Here is a 25,358-nt window from a genome sequence, read left to right as displayed (position 1 = left end):
TGAAGGAGGCCCGTGATGATGTAGGTTGAACAGTTACACGGACAGACTTTGTCTGCATAGCAAATCCACGAATAAGATCGACCATCCGAAACATATTTCGGCCTGTCGCCAACGTGCTTGAGATATGCATTAGCCTACTTTAACACTAGGCTATTGTTTAGTAGCCAATGCAACATTTGGAGGACGCAGGCTTAGGTAGGCTATTAAACGCAATATCTTTCCGAAAGTAACTCCCTATGGTTATCATACTGCAATGACAAAATATAAAGTGCCTGAGAAATCATTACCTGCTCAAAGGTCTGCAAATTTACGCACGAGTCTCGATTTTCAAAATAAAAAAAAATCCACCCGACAAAGTCAGCTCAGAGGCAGCATCCCTTGCATCAGTACCGCTACCCTCCTTCCCCCCACGCGTCTCTCGCCTTTACTGCAGTGAAACCCCACCCATCCCAAGGACTTACTTTTCCTAAGTCCTTGCGCAATCCATGGCCAGACCGTCAAGTTCATTTGTCGTCAGACCGTTAGCCTATTTTTCTATTCGCCTGTAAAAAAAAATTCCAAATCAACGGCGCCAAAGCTTTTCGGCAATATATGGTTTAGTGGGTTAGGCTGCTTAATCAGTGTGTGGATTTAAAGAATTAGGCATTTGGATTGGGTCCTACAACTGGGCTTCTCAAATTGACGATTACGAAATGGTTTTCTTATCTGGCTTTGATCGATCAGAATGTGCAATTCCCCTCATTTCCATAAGCTACTCCTTCTTCGTCCACTGATATCTGACGCACTGAAGTCACACAAAAAATAACGTTCCAACTTAGTCCATTATTGTAATCGCATCCCAACCTTCCCCCATCCATAAAGCTCTATAGCCTAGTCTATTATTTCATCCCGCTATTAGTTGCATTAAGGAAAGCTAAAATATTTATGTTGCAGGTAATAATTCGCCCCAGTGCCTTGTCAGCAGCCTAGAAGGTCGACCGGGTCCGGGCTAATGTGCGTCCACGGGACGGCCACCTGAAATCATAGCCTGCATGTCCCTCCCACTATCAGAAAAGTGCTGTGAGCATCGTTGCTTACTGCACACATTCGAACACCGCTATTGGTAGGTCTGGATGCCAATAAAGGAAAATCGGACCAATCACGAGTCTTTGCTTGAAAGTGAGAAGTTTGTTTGCATGGATAGGTAGATAAATGTAGGATTTTTATTTAAAAGAAACTCAGTGGTGCAAAGATGTATTATTGAAACATAGGCTATGTTTATTTAGGCTACAAGTAAAATATTCAATATTATGAAATAGCCAATTAAACATAATTTCATTTAGGCTATGAGAAAAGTTAATGATAGTTGAAAATAGACGAATGTGGCCTACCGCTCGTGATTGGTCACAGTAGCCTATTATTAACAAACACCTGCTATTTAGGGATTTGAAATGTTATTTAATCGGCTAGAGGAATGCTGTTAGTTACTCCTGGTGTGGACTGGTCACCAGAGCATTTTTCAGTGGTTTACTCTGCTTGTTTTATGTTCATGTTAATAATAGGCAGATTTACGAAGAACACGTGAGTGTGTAAGCTGATACTCAAAATGATTAGGGTAGGTCTACCCAAGGCTTGTGCAGTTGTGTGCATTGTCATTGCTTTGGTCGGCGTTTTGCCCACGTGCCTTGGATCTGTCGAAGAGTCGAAGACTTCGTCTAACTCTACCGTAGGCCTACTGTTGCCAAATGAAGCGACTGGAGGAGAGAATGATTTCGAGGATGAGGTTAGCAGCTACAGATACCCACGGAGTGCAAGCCCTGTAGAATATGCGAAACGCGAGGCCGCTTTCAAGAACTATATGTTGAGGACGCAGTCAAGCAAGGCCGTTCCAGAGGACCCTGAAGTTCTGTGCGGAAAGAACTCAATCCATGTAAAAATTCGGTCCGACGATGCCGAAAACCTCCACGTCTATGCACGTGAGTATGGAGTCGATAATTAGACTTGACAAAGTTGAGTGAGTCACGACTAAAACAAGTAGGCCTATCTCATAACCTAATTATTATTATTTGTTCTATGTAAAATTGTTTGTAGCGAATGGCTCACCACTCACCCTAAAGGAACTGCCTGTCTACTGTAACATCATTTCTAAGACATTGAACAGGGAAGTTGTCATGGTATCTCACATTGATGGGTGTTTTGTCAAACCGCAGGTACGTGCTTGCATGATCTTTTCATTACATTTTACCTGACGACACACCGACTCTGGTTGAAGCTGATTTGCTTGATGTATTAACTACACAAACCTATGCGCTAAAAACTCCGAATTTAAAGGTGCAGTCTTCATTTCCCCACCTTACTGAAATTGCGCGTAGGCCTGTGTGCGCTCAGAAACGTCAGGTGTTGCAGTTGCAGTAGCTTACACTAGTCATCATGACTGAGCTAAAAATCGTCCACCTTTCATCACAATTGTGGACATTTTCTGAGTAATTATTTCCTGCTTAAGTGTCCTCACTATGTCTGTTGATTACAGGGTTCTGCATATGTTCTTAACCTGATGTGGTTTGGAAGACCTATACAGGTGACCTGTCCTAGAGAAGAACCGCCACTTATTATCTGTAAAACACACTCAATGCAAGTTTTGTTTTTTGGTGAAGAACTTGATAAAACGCTTTCAATAAATGGTGAGTTTCTTTTTATTCAGTTTAAACACTCTTAAAACGAATGTGTTTAAAACAACACAGTTTGTGTTTCCTTTTTTTATTTGTTATACAATACGTGTTCAAAATAATTCAACTTGCGTTAAAAACACAACAAATCAGAGGGACAACACATTCGTTTTAAGAGTGTAAATTGCTTGATGGTGTAAATTTAGATACAGCGAATATGGAAACATTAACCCATTTAGCTCACTGAATTGCCGATAGCTACCTAGTTTACACTCGGGCATGTCACTAGTTTACACTCGGGCATGGTTTCCTTAGCAATGACGAACATTGCTAAGGAAACAAGGCAGCTCACTGCTCCGGGTTAAGTGTGTGCTTCACCTCACTGTGTGTTCACTAATTCACGGATGGGATAAATGCAGAGACCAAATTCCTTGTATATGCATACATATGTATATACATGATTTACATTCTATGCGTATTCAGACTTGCATCATGACATGTCTGTGCCTTTCAGTGAAAGGCAGATGGATTCCCCTGCAGTATGCGCTAGCCCTGTGCCAGTTCGAACTTGACACCACTCCAGAGATGCTATCTTTTTCAACGCCATACATTGGTTGTGGCATGACCTATGAGGTGCATAATGACCACTCACCCTTTGTATTCGTTTTTCATTTTTGTTCTTTTTCTGTTTTTAAAGGTGCTCTAAGCAATGCTGGGTAACGTCACTTCTGTTGACTTTCAAACAAAACGGAGAGCTAGCTCGCTACTTCTCCCCCTCCCTCCCGTGCAATTGAAACTCTCCTAAACGTGATCTAGTCTGTGATTTGCTGGAACAGTTTATGTTTTTATGGGCTAGGTTTGCCCAGGTTGTTTTTGTTGCTGTTTTTGGAGCCTGGGCTGTCCAGAGATCGCGGTTTTTTTACAGTGTATTCAGGACAGACAGCTAGCGGTAGGTTAGGTTATGTTTGCAGTAAGTGACATAAAATGTTTTAGCCTAAAAAACGCTTGGTGTCAATTAGAGCACCTTTAAAGACAAATCCTCTCTATGGATGTTTGTGTTGAACATGAAGCAATTTATCCAAAGTGACTTAAGTTAAGCTTTTAAATTTTAAATAGAAATTTGCCAATTACTACACAACATTATGACTGCAAATTACTCGGTTTAAGAAGGTTACATGTCATGAAGGATGTACAGATAACTCTCTAAATGCCTGCCTTTTATTGGTTTACAGAATGGCTTCCACAACCTGAGCATCAGGTCAGAGGAGATGAACATGAGTCTGTCCTGCACAGACAATGGGTTTGCAGATCCCCTCTCAAAAATACCCACGATTCCTGAGCAACCAACTTCCCAGTTACCAAAACAGCCTCAAGTTCAGAGGGGCCCCCAATCTGTTGAGCAGTTCGATCAGCAAGTTCCTCAGCAGGTGCCCCAGCAGCCCCAGGTTCAGCAGTTGCCCCAGCAGCCCCAGGTTCAGCAGTTGCCCCAGCAGCCCCAGGTTCAGCAGTTGCCCCAGCAGCCCCAGGTTCAGCAGGTGCCCCAGCAGCCCCAGGTTCAGCAGGTGCCCCAGCAGCCCCAGGTTCAGCAGGTGCCCCAGCAGCCCCAGGTTCAGCAGTTGCCCCAGCAGCCCCAGGTTCAGCAGGTGCCCCAGCAGCCCCAGGTTCAGCAGGTGCCCCAGCAGCCCCAGGTTCAGCAGGTGCCCCAGCAGCCCCAGGTTCAGCAGGTGCCCCAGCAGCCCCAGGTTCAGCAGGTGCCCCAGCAGCCCCAGGTTCAGCAAGAGATCTTCCAGCAGCAGTCTGAAGTCCAACAAATTCCACAGCAAGTCCCCCAGCAGCCCCAGGTTCAGCAGGGCCATCAGGAGATCTTGCAACAGCAGTCTGAAGTGCAGGAAGTTCCAAAGCAGTTGCCCCAGCAGCCCCAGGTTCAGCAGTTGTCCCAGCAGACCCAGGTTCTTCAAGAGATCTTCCAGCAGCAGTCTGAAGTCCAACAAATTCCACAGCAAGTCCCCCAGCAGCCCCAGGTTCAGCAGGGCCATCAGGAGATCTTGCAACAGCAGTCTGAAGTGCAGGAAGTTCCAAAGCAGTTGCCCCAGCAGCCCCAGGTTCAGCAGTTGCCCCAGCAGACCCAGGTTCTTCAAGAGATCTTCCAGCAGCAGTCTGAAGTCCAACAAATTCCACAGCAAGTCCCCCAGCAGCCCCAGGTTCAGCAGGGCCATCAGGAGATCTTGCAACAGCAGTCTGAAGTGCAGGAAGTTCCAAAGCAGTTGACCCAGCAGCCCCAGGTTCAGCAGTTGCCCCAGCAGACCCAGGTTCTTCAAGAGATCTTCCAGCAGCAGTCTGAAGTCCAACAAATTCCACAGCAAGTCCCCCAGCAGCCCCAGGTTCAGCAGGGCCATCAGGAGATCTTGCAACAGCAGTCTAAAGTGCAGGAAGTTCCAAAGCAGTTGCCCCAGCAGCCGCAGGTTCAGCAGTTGCCCCAGCAGCCGCAGGTTCAGCAGTTGCCCCAGCAGCCGCAGGTTCAGCAGTTGCCCCAGCAGCCGCAGGTTCAGCAGTTGCCCCAGCAGCCGCAGGTTCAGCAGTTGCCCCAGCAGCCGCAGGTTCAGCAGTTGCCCCAGCCATCCCTGGTTCAGCAGGTGCCCGAGCAGACCCAGGCTCAGCAGGTGCCCGAGCAGATCTTGCAGCAGCAGTCTGAAGTCCAGCAAGTTCCACAGCAGGTCCCTCAGCAGAGCCAGGTTCAGCAGGCCCTTCAGGAGATGGGTGTGAAGAAGCACCAAATCATGCAAGCTTCACAATTACACAGACCAGCACTACAGCACTTTTTTCAGCAAGTGTCCCCAATGCTGCCACTGTCTCCTCAGCAGCAAGTCTCCCAATCTCAGTCTAAAGTCCCTCAGATTCCCAAAGAACTGGAAACTCCTCCACCAACTGAAACTCCAACCGCCAAACCGGAGCCATCAAATGAAGGCAAACAAGACCAAATCAAGTCTAGTCAGCCCACTAAGGGCAAATACCCTCTACCTGCCCCAAGACCTTCCTTGAGTCCTAATCTTTCCCGTTTTGTACCACTTTTTCCTCCTCCTGGTACCCCTTTTGCCCTGAACTGGTATCCTCCATTTAAAGGGATGGGACCCTTGAGATCCACCACTCCGCCTGTTGATCTAATGGGAGCTCAGCAGCAGAAGTTTCCAGAACGCAGTCTTCCTCAGGCTCACCCCTCCTCTCCCAAGCCTTCAGAGGCTCATATTGAATACAAGTACCCAAAGCCTTTACTGCCTCCAGTTACACCTGCCACCACAATCCCTGAACTTAAAGCGACTACTCCTAATACTCCAAAAGTGCAGACTTACTATTGGCCAGACCCAAACAAGTACCCATCTGTGTCCTCCCTTGATCCCAATCAGCATCCCAGTCCCCAAGCTTGGCACCCTTTTTTGACTAGTAAGTATTCATCTTTTAACAAGGGACTGGCTTCAAATAAGCCCAACTTTCTGCATCCCAAACCACCTTACCAGTATCCTGGACAGAGTCAAAATCACATGCCTGTTTTTTCTGCACAGTCTGAACATGCACCACAGGATCCCCATAGTCAGCAGATGCCCCAGCATCAACCTAAAGTTCAACAGGTCCCCCAAGCTGAAGCCCAGATCCCACAACACATCCCACATTCTGTGAACCAGGAAGTCTCTCAAACCTCCAATCAAATGTTCGAACCTCATTATTATTCAACGTCTAAACCAGGCAACTCACTCGCACTTCTTTCTGGTGAAGAGCCTTGGTCAAGATTCGGGTATTAGATGCCCGTCCGGCAACCTCAGGTCCAGTCACCATCACCGCCTCAGATGCATTCAGCCACTAGCCATAGCTGCATCCCCGGAGGCAGCCTATAAACCTGGAGCTGGACAGACCCTGTTGGGCACCAGTCAGGATGATCCCACTCAGCAGCCATCAAATCACCGAGCTTCACTGTACCCTTCATAGTACAAAATACGATGTTCTGATTTCTGGCCACTGGGCCTTTGTACCCAGTGATGCTCGATACATCAGGACCTCTACAACTGGGGGTTAAAATCACCCTGAGGGATGAAATGGATGACAAACCAGCAAAAATGCAGTAGTTTCGGCCTGAATGCTTTTACAATAAAATTGTTTAACTTTATTTTGTGACCGAAGATTCATTGGATAGCGTGGTCAGCATATTTAATGTACCTCTCAATGTGCTTTTTGGGTGTATAGATGCTGCACAGTACTTCTGATTTTTTTTTTTAAAGGGGGTAAAAATGTGTTTATTGGAAGTGATCTGTCCATGCCAGTATGCATAGTCCTTTCTGATTAGGGTTGCAGAATTCTGTGAATTTTCAAAGTTGGAAACTTTCCATGGAAATTAACGGGAATAAACGGGAATTAATGGGAATAAACTGGGATTTTTTTAATATGGCAAGTTAGTCTATACTTAAATGTAGTGGAAAGTTTCTGGAAATTTACCACCCCTTTGCAACCCTATTTCTGATGCATTTTAAAATCCTCTGCTGCACCAGAAGTGGTAATGCACTATGCACCCATTTGCCACTTTGAGGTATGATTTATTAACCTGACTCCGCCAGATGGATTTGCTCCGCATATCCATCTGGGAACTTTTCATTGAAGAACTTTTGGGAAGGGGCGGACATACTGGTTAGCTGATTGGATAAACCATCTGTCTATCACCACCTTTGTTGGTTATCGACGGGCCAAATCAACCAATTAGATGAACAAAGTATTCTTCTAATGCCGTTTAACATACAATTAAGTTAGGTAACGTGACAAACGTTAAGATGTTTTAACTTACCATTTATGAACCTAATCAACGACAATTCCCATCAAGTTTTCACGGTAGGCCCTACACTTCTGAAGATAGTATATTCCTCCATTATGAACTGGAATCAGCCGTGGAGGATGTCTGTGTCGTTCATTCCTCCCAGCTGCATGGCTGAGACTCATAGCTTCACAGTTTACCCAGGAAGTCTTTCTAATTTGAATAAAACTTGCGCGATAGCTATGCTCATCTCTGTGGATGCCGTCATGTTGTTCATTGCGTCACACCTCAACCCGCCTCAAAGCCAACGCTGATTGGACGTTCGTTTGGTGAACTGCTCCAAATTTTCTTTAACGGAAAGTATCCAGACTGATCTGCGAGTGGAACCCTGAAGCTCGCGAGATCAGGATGGTCTCACGAGGCTAATGATTTATCAGGCAACTCTTCAAATTCATTTTGATGGTATTTGGTTATGTGAAGGACCAATATGTGTCATTCCCACCAGTCACCCAGGATATCCACTATGCAGTTTTCCATAGATATCAGTAAACTATCTATGTTTTTTAGCATTCTGGAAGAAATGAAAGGAAACCTTTTACTGCACAACACTTCTGACTGTGTTGCCAAAAGATGCGAGTTGGTATGTAATCAGTTGTAGCAGTGCAAATAAGGCTCTGCATGCCTTTCAGGTATCTAGCTATCTAGTCTTCTCAACGGGAGAAACGCGACGCAACGGACCCACAATTCAGTTCAGAGCCCATGTAAAGTGAATGGGTTGTGCCTCTAGCACTGCTACGGACACAACTGTGTGTAGGAGCCATTAGACCAAAATCACATATAAACTTCAAGGCGCTGCTCAGCCCTAACGGCTCCTACACACAGTTGCGTGCGTTGCAGTGCTGGAGACGCATCCCATTCACTTTACATGGGCTCATGTCATCCTCTGCCGAACTGAATTGTGGGTCTGTTGCGTCGAGTTTCTCCCGTCGCTCGCGTTGAGAAGTTCAGCTGTTGCTGCACTGACAGACGGCACCAACCAATCAAATTACGGTTATACTTCAAGTAATTTGCATAGCTACCGTCGACAACACCCACTGGCATGCGTTGATGGAACGCAACTGTGTGTAGAAGTCGTTAGAACTTACTGACTTGTATGAATAGTAGGGCTGTAACGATTTACGATTCGAAACCGAAATCGCGACATTCATATCCACGATACTGTGTCGGTGTGAAAAGGCAGAATCGCGACACACACTTTCTAGTGTTTCACGCAGTGTTTTGCAGCTTATGCGGCCGCAAAAGCAACCCACAGCTCCCGCTTTACTTATCGGTAGCCTACGTTGTCCAAAAACAAATAAATAAATAAATAATAATTTCATACCTCTCCTTGCTTTCATTGTAGACTATGTGTGCAACTTTACCAAACAGTATAGAAGTAAACCCCCTCTCCTTGCCCCGCTCTCTCTCGCGCTCCCTCCCTCTCACTCTCCCTCCCTCTCCTGCTCAATGAACACGCGCGACTTAAATAAAACATTCACAATCGTGAAAGCAAGGACGCATAGACGACTAGCTAAATTACTATTAAATCCGCTTAGCATCATTAGCATGCTGCACATATTTGTTTAAAACTCTTGCATTGAAGTTGACTGATCATCTCAATACCAACGTTTCCCAAAAGGGCCTGTCCCAAGGAGAACAAGTATTACCTTGAAACTTAAACACACATGGGGAAACTGAACAGTCCAATCAGTAGACTATGATAGGCTAAGCTATATGCTACTTTGTTTACAATGTTTCCAGGATTCAACCAGACAGCTGAATTAAAGAGGTAGAGTTGTAATAAAAAATAGTAGGCCTAGGCTATAGGCTAATCTGCATAAAGTGTGCTGTCATAAATATCAGTCATTCAGAAAAATATTTTTATATCAGGATAGATATAGATATATTATATTGTAATCCTCTGGTGTTCTAAGGGAGGCTGTTAAAATGTTATTTAATAAAATGTCTAGCCCCCCCCCCCAAAAAAAAAAAAAAAGAAAAAAGAAAAATCGAGATTCATTTCGAACCGTGGGTCAAAAATCGTGATACAAACCGAATCGGGAGGTTGGTGTATCGTTACAGCCCTAATGAATAGACCAGAGGGATATACTATGAAATGAAGTGAGTGGTATGTTGAGCCTAAAGCCAGAGATGTCTTCAAATTTGGCAAGAAGAGGCAATTGTATGTTAGCCTAGAAATCTAGACGCACCCTAGCGGCAGCAAATTAATTTGCTCAGCCTGTACGTCTAGTATCGAACCATAGGAATTTCAATTGGCTGACGCCGTGGACCTCATCCAATCACAGCGCTCTATTTTGTTAGAGAGTCTTAAGGCGGGCTTAACAGGATAACGACAGTCCTGCGACGGTGAACAACAAGGAAGGTGGCTATTGCGAACGAAGAGCGGTTGTTTGAATCGGCGTTGGCGTCAACTTTGGAGAAGTTGGACTTGTGCTTTTCTTTGAAAGTTGAGCAACACAATGCACTTAAAGGAGAATTCCAGTGTGATATTGACCTAAAGTGTATTGAAACATGATACCGAGTGTGAACGTTTGTCTCATAGCCCATCTCGGCTTGTCCCCTGCACTCCAAAATCTGCAGCTAATTAGCCGATGCTACCAACAGCTTTTTCAATTGTGGTGCTTCGGCATCGGGCTAGCCATGCAAATAAATCACTGTTTTACACCATTTATGAGGCTCAATGTATCTCCACACTTCATTGGTAGACTTCCGAGGGCCCTGACATTTAAAACGAAATAAGGGATCAGATTCCAAAAATAATTCAGTGGAAATGCATGGATTCCAGTTGCTGCTACTGGAAGAAACTGGAATCCATGCATTTCCACTGAATTATTTTTGGAATCTGATCCCTTATCATACCTGTTCATTCTTACTCGTCGCTCGACTTATCGTGACTAAATTCAAGATGGCTGCAAACGCTAAACTTCGTGAAGATACTGTCTGTATAAATCGTCTTGTAAGTAAACTACAAGTGCTTTTTCAAAGTTTTCAATGTCTCGTTTTAAATGTCAGGGCCCTCGGAAGTCTACCAATGAAGTGTGGAGATACATTGAGCCTCGTAAATGGTGTAAAACAGTGATTTATTTGCATGGCTAGCCCGATGCCGAAGCACCACAATTGAAAAAGCTGTTGGTAGCATCGGCTAACTAGCGCCAGATTTTGGAGTGCAGGGGACAAGCCGAGATGGGCTATGAGACATACGTTCACACTCGGTATCATGTTTCAATACACTTTAGGTCAATATCACACCGGAATTCTCCTTCAAGTCATTCCTTTCGAAGAAGGATGTATTTGCCGTTTTGCCTACCGGATACGGATATGGTCGTAGCGCTGGCCTATTGCATGCCTAGGCAGTTTGAAAGACAATTCTCTGCCCGCCCCTTGGATTAAGCGAGGTGAATGGTTCGATGCCAGACTATACATGTCAATGATATAGGATGGCCCGCCAGGCTAATTGTATGTGGCAATTCCCTTCTTGGTTGCCACTGCATTCAAATTATAAAGCCAACAATTCACCATTTTTATACCAAAGCGTCCAAATGGAAAAGTTGAAAGGAAATGTTGCTTCTGTCAAATCTGAACACATTTCAGACATAAATGACCACAGCAATGAAGAGAACTGACAGGAATTTGCTATTACTTGTTGGTGCCTGCATCAATGGCTTAGTACTTGTTTTGTTATGTTGCTGATTGGATCATAAACGGCCACACCAATAAAGGGGAATGACTGAAGATTTTGTTGGTATTTCTTGGTAGAGAACCCATCATGAGTGTGGAGGGAGGTGGGTCTGGGACACCAGATACCACTGTTGAGCCTTCTGGACGTGTTGTGGGCCTATTTCTTGGTAGAGAACCCATCATGAGTGTGGAGGGAGGTGGGTCTGGGACACCAGATACCACTGTTGAGCCTTCTGGACGTGTTGTGGGCCTAATTCTTGGTAGAGAACCCATCATGAGTGTGGGACACCAGATACCACTGTTGAGCCTTCTGGATGTGTTGTGGGCATAATTCAATGAAAGGCAGATAAAGGAATGTGCCTGCTTGATAACTCCAGTGAAATGCTCTCGGAGACTTCTGTTGGTGATGTTTTTTGCCCACAAAGGTTTGCTTTGTTGGTGATTTTATTTGTTTGTTTGGTGGTAAATAGATTTGGTTGTTGACAGACCGCTGTGGGAAATCCCCTACCTATTAGTACAGTAGCTCTACGAATTAAAGGTCTCTCCTGTGTATGTCTGAAATAAGATAAACATACCAATAATCTTGTTTCCCAAATACTCTTCTGAATAAGGAGGTTTCAAACTGTAGAGCCGTTTGTAGCTTTTATTAGGCTTATCCCATGTCATGGCCTGTTCAGTTTTGGACTAATCTTTTTTCTCTGTGTTCAGATATAAATCTACAGAAAGTGAAATAAATTTAACATGCCAAAAGGATACACACCAGTTTGGAGATATTTTCAGGTTATGTGCAGGTTTGTTAGACCAGGTTATCCTATAATAATATTACTATAACTAAACTTTAATTTTGTATAATAATAATAATAATAATAACAATTAGTATTCGTATTATTGTTGCTGTTGACTAGTGGTGTATCCTACTAATGTTAACACTGATTATGCTCTTTTAATTTCAAGCATCGAAAGCTGTGACTGTTTTTCATTGATTTGCGCATTTTAATTTAATTAATAAATTTAATTAATTTTAACAACGTTTTCTTGTATCGAAGTTCGTTTGTAGGCTAATTTAAACTTTTCTCTGAGTTTAATTATGAGCAATGGAAACTGAATGACGTTGACATTGGTGACGACCTGATTGTAATGGCGTACGCCTAAGTAGGCTACCTACCCAGGTGGAGGTAATTGCACCTTTCTGCTGTATTGTGCTGCATTGATTTGACTATCCGTGTGTCGGTGTGCAATCGTGCATGTGAGCAAAACATCAACTGGAGATGTCTTGCCTGCGGGTGACAAAAATATTTGTATTAGTATTTTTTTTTGCGCTCCCTCTACCACCTTTCGCACTTCGAACGTGGAGTTCGTTACAATTTGGCAATTTCAGCGCAGCTAATGTTTTAGACATATATCGTCAAAAAACGACCGATATCAGCGGTGAGGGCCGAGGGACTGATACTGTGAAAGGCAAGATGGGACGACTGTTACTCTCAAATCAACTGAAGTCCATTGAAAACCCCAAACATAAGCCAAAGGAGCAAAGGCCTTGGGAAGAACTGAATATCATTCACCTGCAAAATGGATCATGGAACCTACAACCACATTCAGTCACACGCAAGAAAGGGTTACTCATTAGTAACGGCTATCAGTCTGACTTCTCAGGTGAGAAATATACAAAAAACACATTGTGAAACGAACATTCTAGCTCATAACTAATCAACTTAATAGGCTAACTAAATTTGTGCATTTTCGTCAATATCCCATCTTGTTGTGGTTAAGGTCACGTTCACCAAAAGAAAGCGTTTGTTCTTCCACCTGGCCCTGATATGCATACGGGCGAGAGATGGCAGTCGATGAGGCCGGTGGTGGAATGTGCGGGTAACGCGATGACCCTCACAGCGCAGGGAAGAGGATACACGAATCTGTTGGTAGACCGAGGTAAGAGTTTGTAACAGGTAGCCATGTTCGTCAGCCACGTTGGAAATTAACATTTGAAACTGTAGCTCTATTTTGTTGGACGACATTGAGGGTTGATTTGAGGTCTATGGCTAATAAGTCTGGCCTTGCCTAGGCTACACATTAGTAGTATTAGGTAATTACAGTGCATTTCTGTACTGTTCTTCCTAGGCTTTTACAGTGCATGAAAATGCACTGTACTGTTATTCCAAGGCTTTTTACAGTGCATGAAAATGCATTGTACTGTTCTTCCTAGGCATTTTATTCTTCTTCTTCTAACGCAGGGGTGGGCAACTAATTTCCCTAAGGGGCCACATGACAAACTGGGACTGTTGAGGAGGGCCAGACCCAAAATACCGAACTCAAATCTGAACTCAATTCTGTCCAATTCTATTCTGTTCTTGTATAACATTAAGTAAATCATATGGTTTTGTTTATTACTCGTAAGAACAGATGAAAATGTGAGTGAGACAAAGGAAAAACAGCAATAGGCTATTGCTTCTCGAAAAGACTGATATAAAAAAGTACTACAATATCTATATAATTAGGCTAGGCCATGAAAATGTGAGTCAGTACAACCATAGGCCTGTGCCACCATTTCATCAACACTCAGCAATATTTCATCATTAAATCATTACCATCATTAAATTAACTCTATGCAGAATTAGACTATGAAAATGTGGGGTAGACAATAGTAGGCTGTCAATAGTTAATCAACATGCACAAAGAAAACTATTTTAAAAATGTAGGCTATGTTTTTGCTTTAACTTTATGCACAAAACTGTGATTGGTCAACTCGCCCTGTGTGTTGAGCCGGCTGCTTCAAACAATCTGTGGGTAGTAGCATCATACTAGTTCGCTAACATAAGCTTTGCAAATAAACTCAGACATATTTTGGTTACAATGACGGGGTTATCCGAATGTAAACTATCTATCTGCCAGTAACGTTTTGAAATTAACACTTCGTATCGCCATCAAACAGAAGGAGTTCGTTCTGACAACCTTTGCGGTGGTGAGCGACGCAGACATAAGAGACAAAACTTTGAAAGGTTTACGCCGACTTAAAGGCAACTGCATTGTGTCGATGCAGAAGCATAAATTCTATTCACCAGCACATCAGTGAGGGTGTTTACATCGTATGCATCCACGCACAAATGTATGGGCGTACAAATAGCAGTCGCTTTCAAAATAAAAGCAACAATATTGATTTGCGTGCATTATCTCTATGCTAGGCTCTTGACTATTGTTCTTTCACGGACCTTACGCGGGCCGGTCAGGGAAAGCTCACGGGCGGATGTGGCCCGCGGGCGGTATGTTGCCCATGTATGTTCTAACGCATTTAATGCAGCTTCAAACGTTTAAGTAGAAACTTCATTCAAACTGCGTTGCGTAGGTCTTACTTAGGACATGGGGGGTATGTATTTTTCAGCTTTGTAACTTTTATACTTTTTAAACTATTAATTAAAAGCTGTTCAAAAATGTCAATCAATATTTCACTGTTAAACAATTTAACCCTTTAAACTACTGAACTTTTTAACTGTTCAGCCATTGTAACTGTTACTTGTCATCAACTATAACTCCTACCCACTGTAGTTAGTTAGCATGGTTAGCATGTTAGCATTGCTAACATTTTTAGCAAAACTGCTAAAAATGATTAGCTAATTTAGCTAAGTCACATGGTTAGCATTCTTAATATTTTAGCATAACTGCTATAAATTATTAGCTAAGTTAGCTAAGTCACATAGTTACCATTGTTAGCATAGTTAACAGCATTAACATTATTAACATTTAAAAAAAAAAAACTGCTAGAAAACATTAGCTAAATTAACTAAGTTAAGTAACTTGGTTAACATTATTATCTTTGTTAACATAGTTAGCATAACTGCTAGCAAACATTCCAACTGTCAGTTATCGTCAACTATCTACCGAAATAATTTAACCATTTAAACTATCCACCTATTTAACTGTTCAGTCATTCCAACTATATTAAACCTCATCTACCTATCAAATAATTTAACCATATAAACTATCCACCTATTTAACTGTTCAGTCATTCCAACTATATTAAACCTCATCTACCTAGCAACCAATATAGTTTGTTTTTACTCTGTAGAGATGCACCGATAGATCGGCTGGTGACCGGAATCGGCCGATTTTCACGTGATCGGCCATGACCGGCGACCGGCCGGTCAGTCTGAGACATGCCGATTTTATGCCGGTCAAATGCACTCGTGCGCCACAATTGTAACAACACCCAGCTGAGTTTGCAAAGTTTGAAGAAGCTAGCAACCAACACTCAGGGCTGGATGTAGGGCTACAAAGAAAGCGCTAATAGGCTACTGAGTTTTTCTATGCAGCAAACGCTGTGCTTTGCCATTGGCCTACTGCGTGGAATTTACTAAGCTGTCACTTTAGGCTACGTAAACATCGCTCATCACCGCCCATCACTGCCGCTGCATGCCCACAGCTGAACCACAAGCGCTGCTGAACGGAGATAACCGATTGCGAAATAAAAAATAGTTTAGCGATCATAGGCTACATAATAAGATGTCAACAAGCAGCGACATACAGTAGCCCTAGTAGTTCTACTCCCATTAAAAAAAAATACTCTAACTATTTACTGCACGTAGACTAGGGCTATGCCTTAAAATACCCTAGTCTAGCAGATTGAGAAGTGGATGTCGTGAAAGTGAACAAACGATAGCCTATTAGAAAGGCAAGCAAACGTTAAAGTTGCTTTTGACATAGTTGCCTACAATGAAGAAAATTGATGCTCTGAATACTGAATCAGCCATCTCTGAAAGTTTATATAGCCTAATTGATGCATTTAACCGGAATTTGGATTTAATTTTTCACCGCAAAACAGACGTGCACTGTTTTCATATATGGTGGAGCACCTAATCGCTATTAGCACTTCTCCCCTGTGTTTGCGTGATAGCTTAGGCTACTACCACTTTTCCCTCGCCCTCCCATAAATTCATCAATGCATATGAAAATATGTTACATGGTAGCATGTTCAAATGTAGGCCTATCATGAAAATTGTTCTTATATCTTTAGTTGAATATTGGATGTGAGAAGAATAAAACGGGTGTTCCATAACTTAACTTAATCCATAATTTGATACTGCAGCTGAAGTTAGACTTGAAGAAGAATCTCTCTGCTCACCGGTTCCATTTTTTTTAACAGCCATTTCATTATTGATAAGTTGATTACATTTCTATATTAACATGTTCTAAGAAAAGATAGAAAATAACTATTTGTGTGTGTGCTGTAAAATGGTTTGAAGAAATGAAATCGGAATCGGCCAAAAAAATCAAACTCTATGAAAAATCGGTATCGGCCCAGAAAATTGCAATCGGTGCATCTCTATTACTCTGTATGATATTTTACATCATATTTTAGCATTTTCATGCACTGTATTTCCTTTTGGAAATGCTTTTCTAGTTAGAGTGCATGAAAAATGCACTCTATTGTTATCTGATTTTTTTCTTATTACAGTGCATGAAAATGCACTGTACACTCTAAAAAACATTGGGTTAAAAACAACCCAATTTCAACCCATCCACTGGGTAAATAGTGGTCGAGCCCAGCACTGAGTTATATTAGCCCCGAAAATTGGGTTGTTCGGTCAACCCAATGAGTTGGGTTGATAGTCTAACCCAAACATTGGGTTATCGTAACAAAACTGTTAGGTAGGCTATCTTATACAACCCAGGATTTATATTATTTTTACTGTCATCTCTGGGTTATGCTGACCTAATTTATGGGTTATTCTAAGTATCTTATTTTTCTCCTTAATCCAATCACTATTAATTGATAATAATTCAAATAAATGTTTTCAAATCATTAATGTTACAATATAATGTTTTAAAATCCATCCAATGGGCAACAATAGCCATGCAATGAAATAAAACAGTTCAACATTTATTTATTTGGCAGTTTATTTTTTGAACAGATAGCTAGAAAAAGCTTGTGATACTTCCATGAAGGCAGGCAGATTCCACCGTCCGTTTTGGGGATCACCCCTGTGAATCAAAGAAAAAACAGAGTGCATTAATCACTGTTATTTACAGAACTTTATCTCAAGATTTTCATGAACCATTATCATTAAATGATGTTGACAAAAATTAAAAATCCACCAGGAGACAAAATATTAGCGCAACACACTCGGAAACCATGACCACCTATGCAGTTATAATAACTTGTAGCTTCTAGTTCTAGATGCTAACGTTACCGGGTAACGTTATCTAAATGACTGTCTGATAGTGCTACTACAACCAGAGCCCGTCTTCTCTGCTACAACCAAAAACACCCAGTAACGTTACATGGCTATAATATGAAGCTACCCTGAATGAATTAATAAGATGTTGTTTGCCATTATTATTACCGTATGTGTGGCTTGTGAAGAGACTAACATTACTTCAACTGTGTTGGCTAATATTAGCTGACAAACGTTAGCTGCAACCATAGTCTAGGCTACAACCACCACAAAGCATATTTAATTAGCATTGATGCTAGCTATATGGTCTGCTAATGTCAACCAGCTTGGTATGCTCATTTTAGTTCGTTGTAAAAGTTCGTTTTGTTTCTGTCAGCAGTTCATACCCAGTGAACAAAGAACTATGTTTTCATGAGTCTGTCTTTGTGTATATTTAACATGAACAGTAATTGTAAGTTAATGTTAGCTAACGTTAGTTAGCATTAATGACACAATTGTTAACCTGTTTTGAGGCTGAACGAAATTGGCAGGCAGAATATCCATTCATATCATGAAGGGTAGCTTCTACATCTCTGGGTGGACTTTTAAAATCAGTCTGGATAAAACATTTAAAAAAAAGTTAAAGATACATACCTTACGAAATCGCCTGATTTCCATTGCATGCTGACAGCTGGTGGACTGGACGGTTGAAAGAATAACGATGTTTTTTCGAACTCTCAAATAACTATGCAGCTGTGTTAAAGTCACCCAGGTGCTGGGTATTGTACTCCACGTCAGGTGGGAGAGAGGAGGGGCGCTGTCCTAAACTATCAACCCAACAAGCTGGGTTACAGAAAATAACCCAACATGAGTAAAAACAACCCCACAAAATGCCCTGACAGCCTCAACCCAACGTTTGGGTTGAGAAAATAACCCAGTATTTTTTAGAGTGTACTGTTCTTCCTAGGCTTCTTCTTCTAACGTAGTTAATGCAGCTTCAACCGTTTAACGTAGAAACTTCATTCAAACTATGTTACGTAGGACTTACTTAGGACATCTGTGCTTTGTATTTTTCATCTTTGTAGCTTTTATACTTTTTAAACTATTAATAAAAAAACTATTCAAAATTTCCCCATAGACTTAACATTGGGCTGATGACATCACAATGGGCTAATTAACTTGATTTGCACTTGTATCAACTTCCAGCTGCTCAACTAAGCCCCATCAAAGAGCCAGTTAAACTGATTGATTGATTGATTGATTAAACTATTAATTAAAAACTATTAGGCCTTTATGACATCACAGCAATTAGAATCTTCTGCCAGGTGGCCAGGCCACCTGCATCAACTGTCGGTTTCTCAGGCTTTAAGCATACACACTCATTCACATACACATCCTGTTCAACTGTTTCAATTGTTCAGTCATTCCACCTATATTAAACCTCATCTACCTAGCAAATAATTTAAGCATTTAAACTATCCACCTATTTAACTGTTCAGTCATTCCAACTATATTAAACCTCATCTACCTAGCAACCAATATAGTTTGTTTTTACTCTGTATGATATTTTACATCATATTTTTTACATTTTCATGCACTGTATTTCCTTCAGGAAATGCTTTTCTAGTTGGGTTACATTAATTGTGTACGAGATAATACCCTAGGCCAGTATGTGACTGATCAAATGGGTTTCTGTAGTTCAGCTATTAAAGATGCCCAAAAGCAGTGTTTCCCAAACTTTTTTTCTGGGGACCCACTTTTTAAAAATGACAGACCATCGCGACCCATTTCACTTCAGATCTAACATGCAACATGCATGCAACTGTAAGAAGAACGCCTTCAGAAATGATATATATACTGTAAGAAGAACGCCTTCAGAAATGATATATATATAAATATATATATAGCCTCGGAAACATAGAGACGTCGAGCTATATCATCACTTAAAGGAGCTTGTTGGACAAGTAGGGTGAAGAGTTAAATGGCAATGATATTATTACATACTCGTTAATCTGACTCCATTTGATTAATAATTTGTATCACCAATCAATTACCAAGTAACTATCTTATCAGCTATGGAGGAGAATGGCATGGCACACTACGGGAATTGAAGATATACTATTGGTAGGCAAATGAACAATTTAATAGGCATTAAGTCTTAAAGGTAAATGTAACCAATATCACTTCAGTTGAATGTACAAGAAAACTCACATGGTCTACTGTAACAAAGTAGCAAATGGTAATAAAGGAAACTTAACCAATTCACAGAGGTAAACTTGACAAGTTAGAGATAACTGATACACCAGATAAAACAATACAAACCCAGAGATAGAGAGAGGGGGAGAGAGAAAGAGAGAGAGAGAAAGACAAAGGGAGACAGAGAGAGAGGGGAAGAGGGGGAGAGAGAGGGAGATGAAGAGGGAGAGAGAGGAAGAGCCCCAAGATGGGAAAGAAGACAGAAGAGCAGAGCAGAGCAGAGAGGAAGAGAAGAGAGAGAAGAAGAGCCCACTGGAGGACCAGAGCCTCCACTTTTATCATTCACTTGGGCCACCCCCGACTCATCAGAGCCTTTGTTGTCTGAGGTGGATGGGTGTGGCCCAGGTGGATATCACAACTTTATGCTACAGCTTAATTCTTAATCTACAATTATGAACAGATACATTCAATTGTACCAAAACCATAATCAGACTGTTGCCCACATTACAAGTATTAATTCAAGACCAAACATGAATGTATTATTCACAACACATATTTACAGAGCAATACTGTATGATAATGAGGTTGGCCTATCTCACCACAAGACATCAAGTAGGCCCAGGACTGAGTTATCTCTCAGTAGAGGGGCCAGAACAAGGACCAAATGGTCACTTTAGGCATGAGCGGGTGTTGGGGATCTTTGGCCATGGCCAGCTAAGACAATACAGATCAAACGCAGGCATCCACACATGTAAATTGACTGCAAAAGGCATTCTTTAGAAATGCATAAGGTTTGGGCAAAAGACGGGCCTTACACAACCACCAATATTTAATTTATTAGACAACATAAATTGTGCTGGCGACCCAAATAAAATCTCCTGCGACCCACCTGTGGGTCGCGACCCAGTCTTTGGGAAACACTGCCCAAAAGTATTAAACAAACGCCATATGGACTTGATACTTAGGGAGCCAACATGGCGACAACGTTGTATTGGATTAAAAATAAATCTTCAAAACCATAACATCTGTGAAATACAATAAACCAAGTGTATTAAGATACAATTGCTTTGTGTGACCTAAAGCATCAGAAATTGTCATTCTCAGAGGGGTCGTCTCCAGTGTCGCTTTTCCACTTGCCACCCCACTGTGGTTACAACATGAAGTACACGTGGAAGGACCTGGTCCTGCGCGTGCCGTATGACGGCTGCTATATCATCCGAGAGGTAGGCCTCTGTACGGTAATAACACAATGTGGCGGGTGGTAACACCAATACTTAATGCACATGAGTTTTGAAAACTCAAAGTAATAGTATTCTTCAACTCATTACTTGTGTGTTTTTTGAGCTAGTAATCTACTTTTTGTTCAATATATAATTTGGGAGGTACTGCGTCTGTGGCACACCAACTTTTTCATTCATCAGTGATGAATTCATGACAGCCTTTTAAAGAGCTAATAGGCTCAGTCAGTTTTAACCAGAATCATATTTAAACAGAAATAGCTAAAGGTTTCACTTGGTATTCAATCAGCATAATAGTCAGCCATATTTTTACAGTTCAGAGTGGGCTCTGCAAAGCGCCTTGAGACATTCATATTGTAATGATCTGAGCCTAGCTGTTCATGACTGTGTGCTCCCATGATGCTGTTCGGTTTATGTGTTATGTTGAATGTTAATGTTAACCATGCAAGTTACCAATGTTGTGCGTCCTGACTGTCGTGTTGATGTTTATAGTTGATTACAGTGTTCATAACCGGATCTAACTAGTGTGTGTTGTAGATACAGCCTCACATAGATGTTTAGTGCTGGAGCATAAGGGCCAGGTCTGGCCCGGAATTATGGTATGTGTGTTTTGGTGCGTAACCAATAAAGACCATTTTGAGACAACCTTGCAGTTTGTTACGTAAGGGAGAATGTATAGAACGCCGGTAATTATCGGAACATAAGTCCCGACAGGGCGAACAGGACCCCGACGCGCAGTGGAGGGGTCTTGGTTCGTCCTGAAGGGACTTATGTTCCGATAATTACCGGCGTTCTATACATTATCCCGCTTATTACACGGCTACTTGCCAAAACGAAATAATAAACTCCCCACGATATGACTTTAGCCTACATAACCTAGCCTATTTGTTACCGTTCATCGTGGCATTTGCTGAGAAACAAATAGTTCGCAACACCACACGCTGCTGAACTTGAATCAAACATTCTTTAGAACACAGCTGATCAACCGTCTGCTTTCACGTTTGAATGAAGTTCCAGTCCTTGCGTAGTGATATGAAAGACATTAATCAGAAGCACAAAACCCGTTGCCATTGACAGCGGTGATTAAATGCTTTGCCGGTGATTTATATAGATTTAGCATAGGCCCGAACGTTAGGAAGGCCCATTCATGTGAATGGAACTTTCTGCAGCACTCTGAAGAGCCGTGTAATAAAATATGTTAAGGCGCTATGAATGAATATGAATATGAATAATATTCTTATATGAATAAGAATAATAAAAACACAGGGTGACAGGAATGTTGGAAATTGAACATTCTAAAAGAATATCGGGGTTCATTGAATTGAACATAGAATTTTAGAATCTTACATTGTTGCGGAACAGGATCTTCAGTTAGAATGTTCAAAACTCCCCTGCTGAAGGGTTAATCCTTATGTTTTGATGACTGCCTTTTCCCTCTGTCCAGAATGGCAGCTATGTCCTCCCTTTGCTGTGGTGGGGAAGGCCGGTAAAGATCACTTGCCCGGTGATTTCCATCCCCGAGCTGCTGTGTTCGCCCTACGGGATGGTGCTGAAGATCGCTGGGGTCGAGGATGGGGGACAGACACTTAAGGCCAAAGGTGCTCGCTCAGCTCACACAGGAGCAGACTTAGCACTTTAAGCTATTTCTCTCTCCTCTCTCTCTCTCTCTCTCTCTCTCTCTCTGTCTGTCTGTCTGTGCACATGTTGTGGACTGAGTGTGTGTCTGTCTTGTCTATTCCATGGATAGGATGGGCATTCATTATTTTTTTCATTATGTGCATATAGTCTCATAGTTCACCTTAGTCCTTAGATTACAGTGCTTTATGCAAGGCAGACAGTCAGAAAGTTGTTTTGTATCCATACTCTTGAACACAAACTCAAAACACCTGCCTAAGGCAGATCTTTCCACAGCCCCAACACATTTGTTAGCCATTCAAAGAGCGCATGCAATGCTTGACCTTTGACCTATTGCATTTTTGTGTCTTGAAGTTACCGAGGCCCCTGGCCATTCAATCAGACAGATGCCAGAGCAGCTTTTTGATTCCTCTTCCTCTATTTGAAGATCTGTGTTGTGTGCATGTGGTGTTTTTTTTTTCCATTCTGTGCTGTGCACAAAGTGCATTTTACAGGCCCACATTTCTTTTCTTTAAAGTGTAATTCTGGAGTAATTTGAACCCAGGGTCGTTTTCACCATGGCAACAAGTCGACAGCCCAAAAGGCTAACAGTGCAAGTACTAAGAGCAGTGCGTTAAACGTATCCAAAACTCCACTTTTCTAACCACTAATAATGTTCAAAATGGCACTGTATGAATAGTATAATTCAAGCCTATAATGATTAATGATACGACCCAAATAATGCATCTGTGAGGGATTGGATTCACAACGATTGTCTTATACATTATGTATTTAGTGCTGAATAGTGTTCCCCAGTGTGTGTGTGTGTATATGTATATATATGTGTATGTATATATATATATATATATATATATATATACACACATACACAATTCACACACTTTAGGACCGGCACAGGTAAGCAAATATATTCTTTATAAAAATGAGAAAATGCAAACAAATACATGAAACCACAATGCCAACATCAACAACATGCACCCCAACAGTCAACTTCCAGATGTGCCATTACTACATTCTAGAAGCTTTTCTTTTTTCCACAAAACAAATAACACTGACTTCACCTATTCAATCCTCTCCTTCCCCTCTGGGTCTCAGTGGAGGATAAACAGGTGCCCCTGGTGTCCTCGGAGTGTGCCCATCCCGTGAACTCGCCACCTGAACATCTGCTTGTCTTCGCCCCTTACACAGCTGCCTGTGTGACGCTGAAGGTAGGTTAAGCTGGTTTCTTGCTGTGACTGAGGGCCATGGCGCCCCCTGCTGTTTGATAGATGGAATGCAGCCTTCTCTGAACAACTCAGTGGGAGGTTAACAGATGGAAGTGATTGGAAATGAGCTGTGTGTAAAAAGTTATGAGGGGATGTGTAAAGACCTGGACAGGTCCTCCTCCCCTTTTTGATTAATGCTCGTCTGCTAAACGAAAACGCCTGTCTGGAGGGTCCACAGGATGCAGTGGTAATATAAACCTAGTCATAGAATATAGTTTCTTTTTATGGCCTGCTTACAATATGGCTTATTTCCCCTCTGGTTAGATTTAAGCAGACATATCTTTTCTAAAACGGGTCTGGAAAAAAAGAAATAACGCGACTGATCATGATTCTGTTTTGGAACCTCTAAATCGCGACTGATCATGATTCTGTTTTGGAACCTCTAAATCGCTGTTTCTCCCCTCAGGATGACCACAGCACAATCGTCGTCGTCCACGGTGGAACAGAGTTCACCATGGCCTGTCCTCTGCAACTTCACATGATCGACCATCTGTCCTCTCCGTCTCAATCCTCTTTCGCTGTTCCACCTGAAAAGCCCGGTCCAAAGGAGCAGTCCCAGTCTCAACCCCACCCTCCACCTCCACCCACCACCCCACCCTCACCCCCCACCCCTCCGCCTGTCGCTGCGCCGACCCCGATCCCCAACCCCACGGGGGTGCCTGCCTATGCCCCTCTAGGTCCTCCATACATGCTTTACCCCCCTCAGAAATTTCCGGGATATCTAGCTCATGCACAGCTGTACCCCCAAGAAGAGCAGGATCCTCCGCCCGTCCCCACCGCCCCGGCTCCCTCCGCTCCCATCTCCTCGTCACCTGGACGACCAGTGGACACCCCTGACCATCCGCTGCAGCATCCTTACAACCCGTTCATGTCTTTCTTGCACCCCTACGTCGGCCAAAAGTTTCCAGCGCCTCCACACTCCTGGCAAGAGTCTCCAGCTCCTCCTCCTCCTCCTCCGATGACGACTCCTGCTCCCACGGTATCTACGGCTGTGAAGATTCCTCCCCAGGCGATTCCTCCCCAGGCGGCTGAAACACCCTATCCCTACGCCTATCCCTACGCGTATCCGTATATGGGACTGACGTTTCTGGGTTTTCCTCCTCGTACGGATCACAAATCTCCGTCTCCTCCGCCAGTACCCACCTCACCCCCACCTGCTACCACACCTCCTGCCCCTATGTGGGTTTACAGGCCCCACCCGTACCCGTACCCGTACATGGGGCAAATGTTGCCCACCCACCCTCACACGCAACAAAAAACACCTCCATCTTCATCCTCATCTGCATCATCATCATCATCATTATCGAAATCTCCCGCCTCAGCTTCAGACCCTGGATCAGAGACAACATCTAGGCCGTCACCGGGGCCCTATGATCGGCACTACATACCTTTCGTTTACCCTCACATAGGGCTGAAGTTCCCATCTCCTCCTTACCCCCAACCAGAAGCTCCATCTACACCTGCCCCTACCCCGCCCTCCCCAGCTCCTCCTAAAATGCCCCCCTCGTCTCCAGCCCTCGGTTCGCCGCCACAGGTTCCCTTCTCCCCGTTAGGGCAGTATCGTGATTTCATTTCTGAGCATTACCCTTACATGGGGCAAAAGTTTCCAGCTCTTCCTGGTCACGCCCAACAGGAGACTCAGCTTGCGTCTACCTCATCTTCTTCGTCCACTCAGATACCCCTCCCAGGTCCAGCCAGCCACG

This window comes from Alosa pseudoharengus, unplaced genomic scaffold (genome assembly GCF_046254945.1).
Source record: "Alosa pseudoharengus isolate Yale_2024_CS ecotype anadromous, Long Island Sound unplaced genomic scaffold, YU_APseudo_1.1 YU_APseudo_1.1_scf_1, whole genome shotgun sequence".
NCBI lineage: Eukaryota > Metazoa > Chordata > Actinopteri > Clupeiformes > Clupeidae > Alosa > Alosa pseudoharengus.
The sequence above is the reverse complement of the archived record's forward strand: the minus strand, read 5'-3'. Positions refer to the sequence as shown.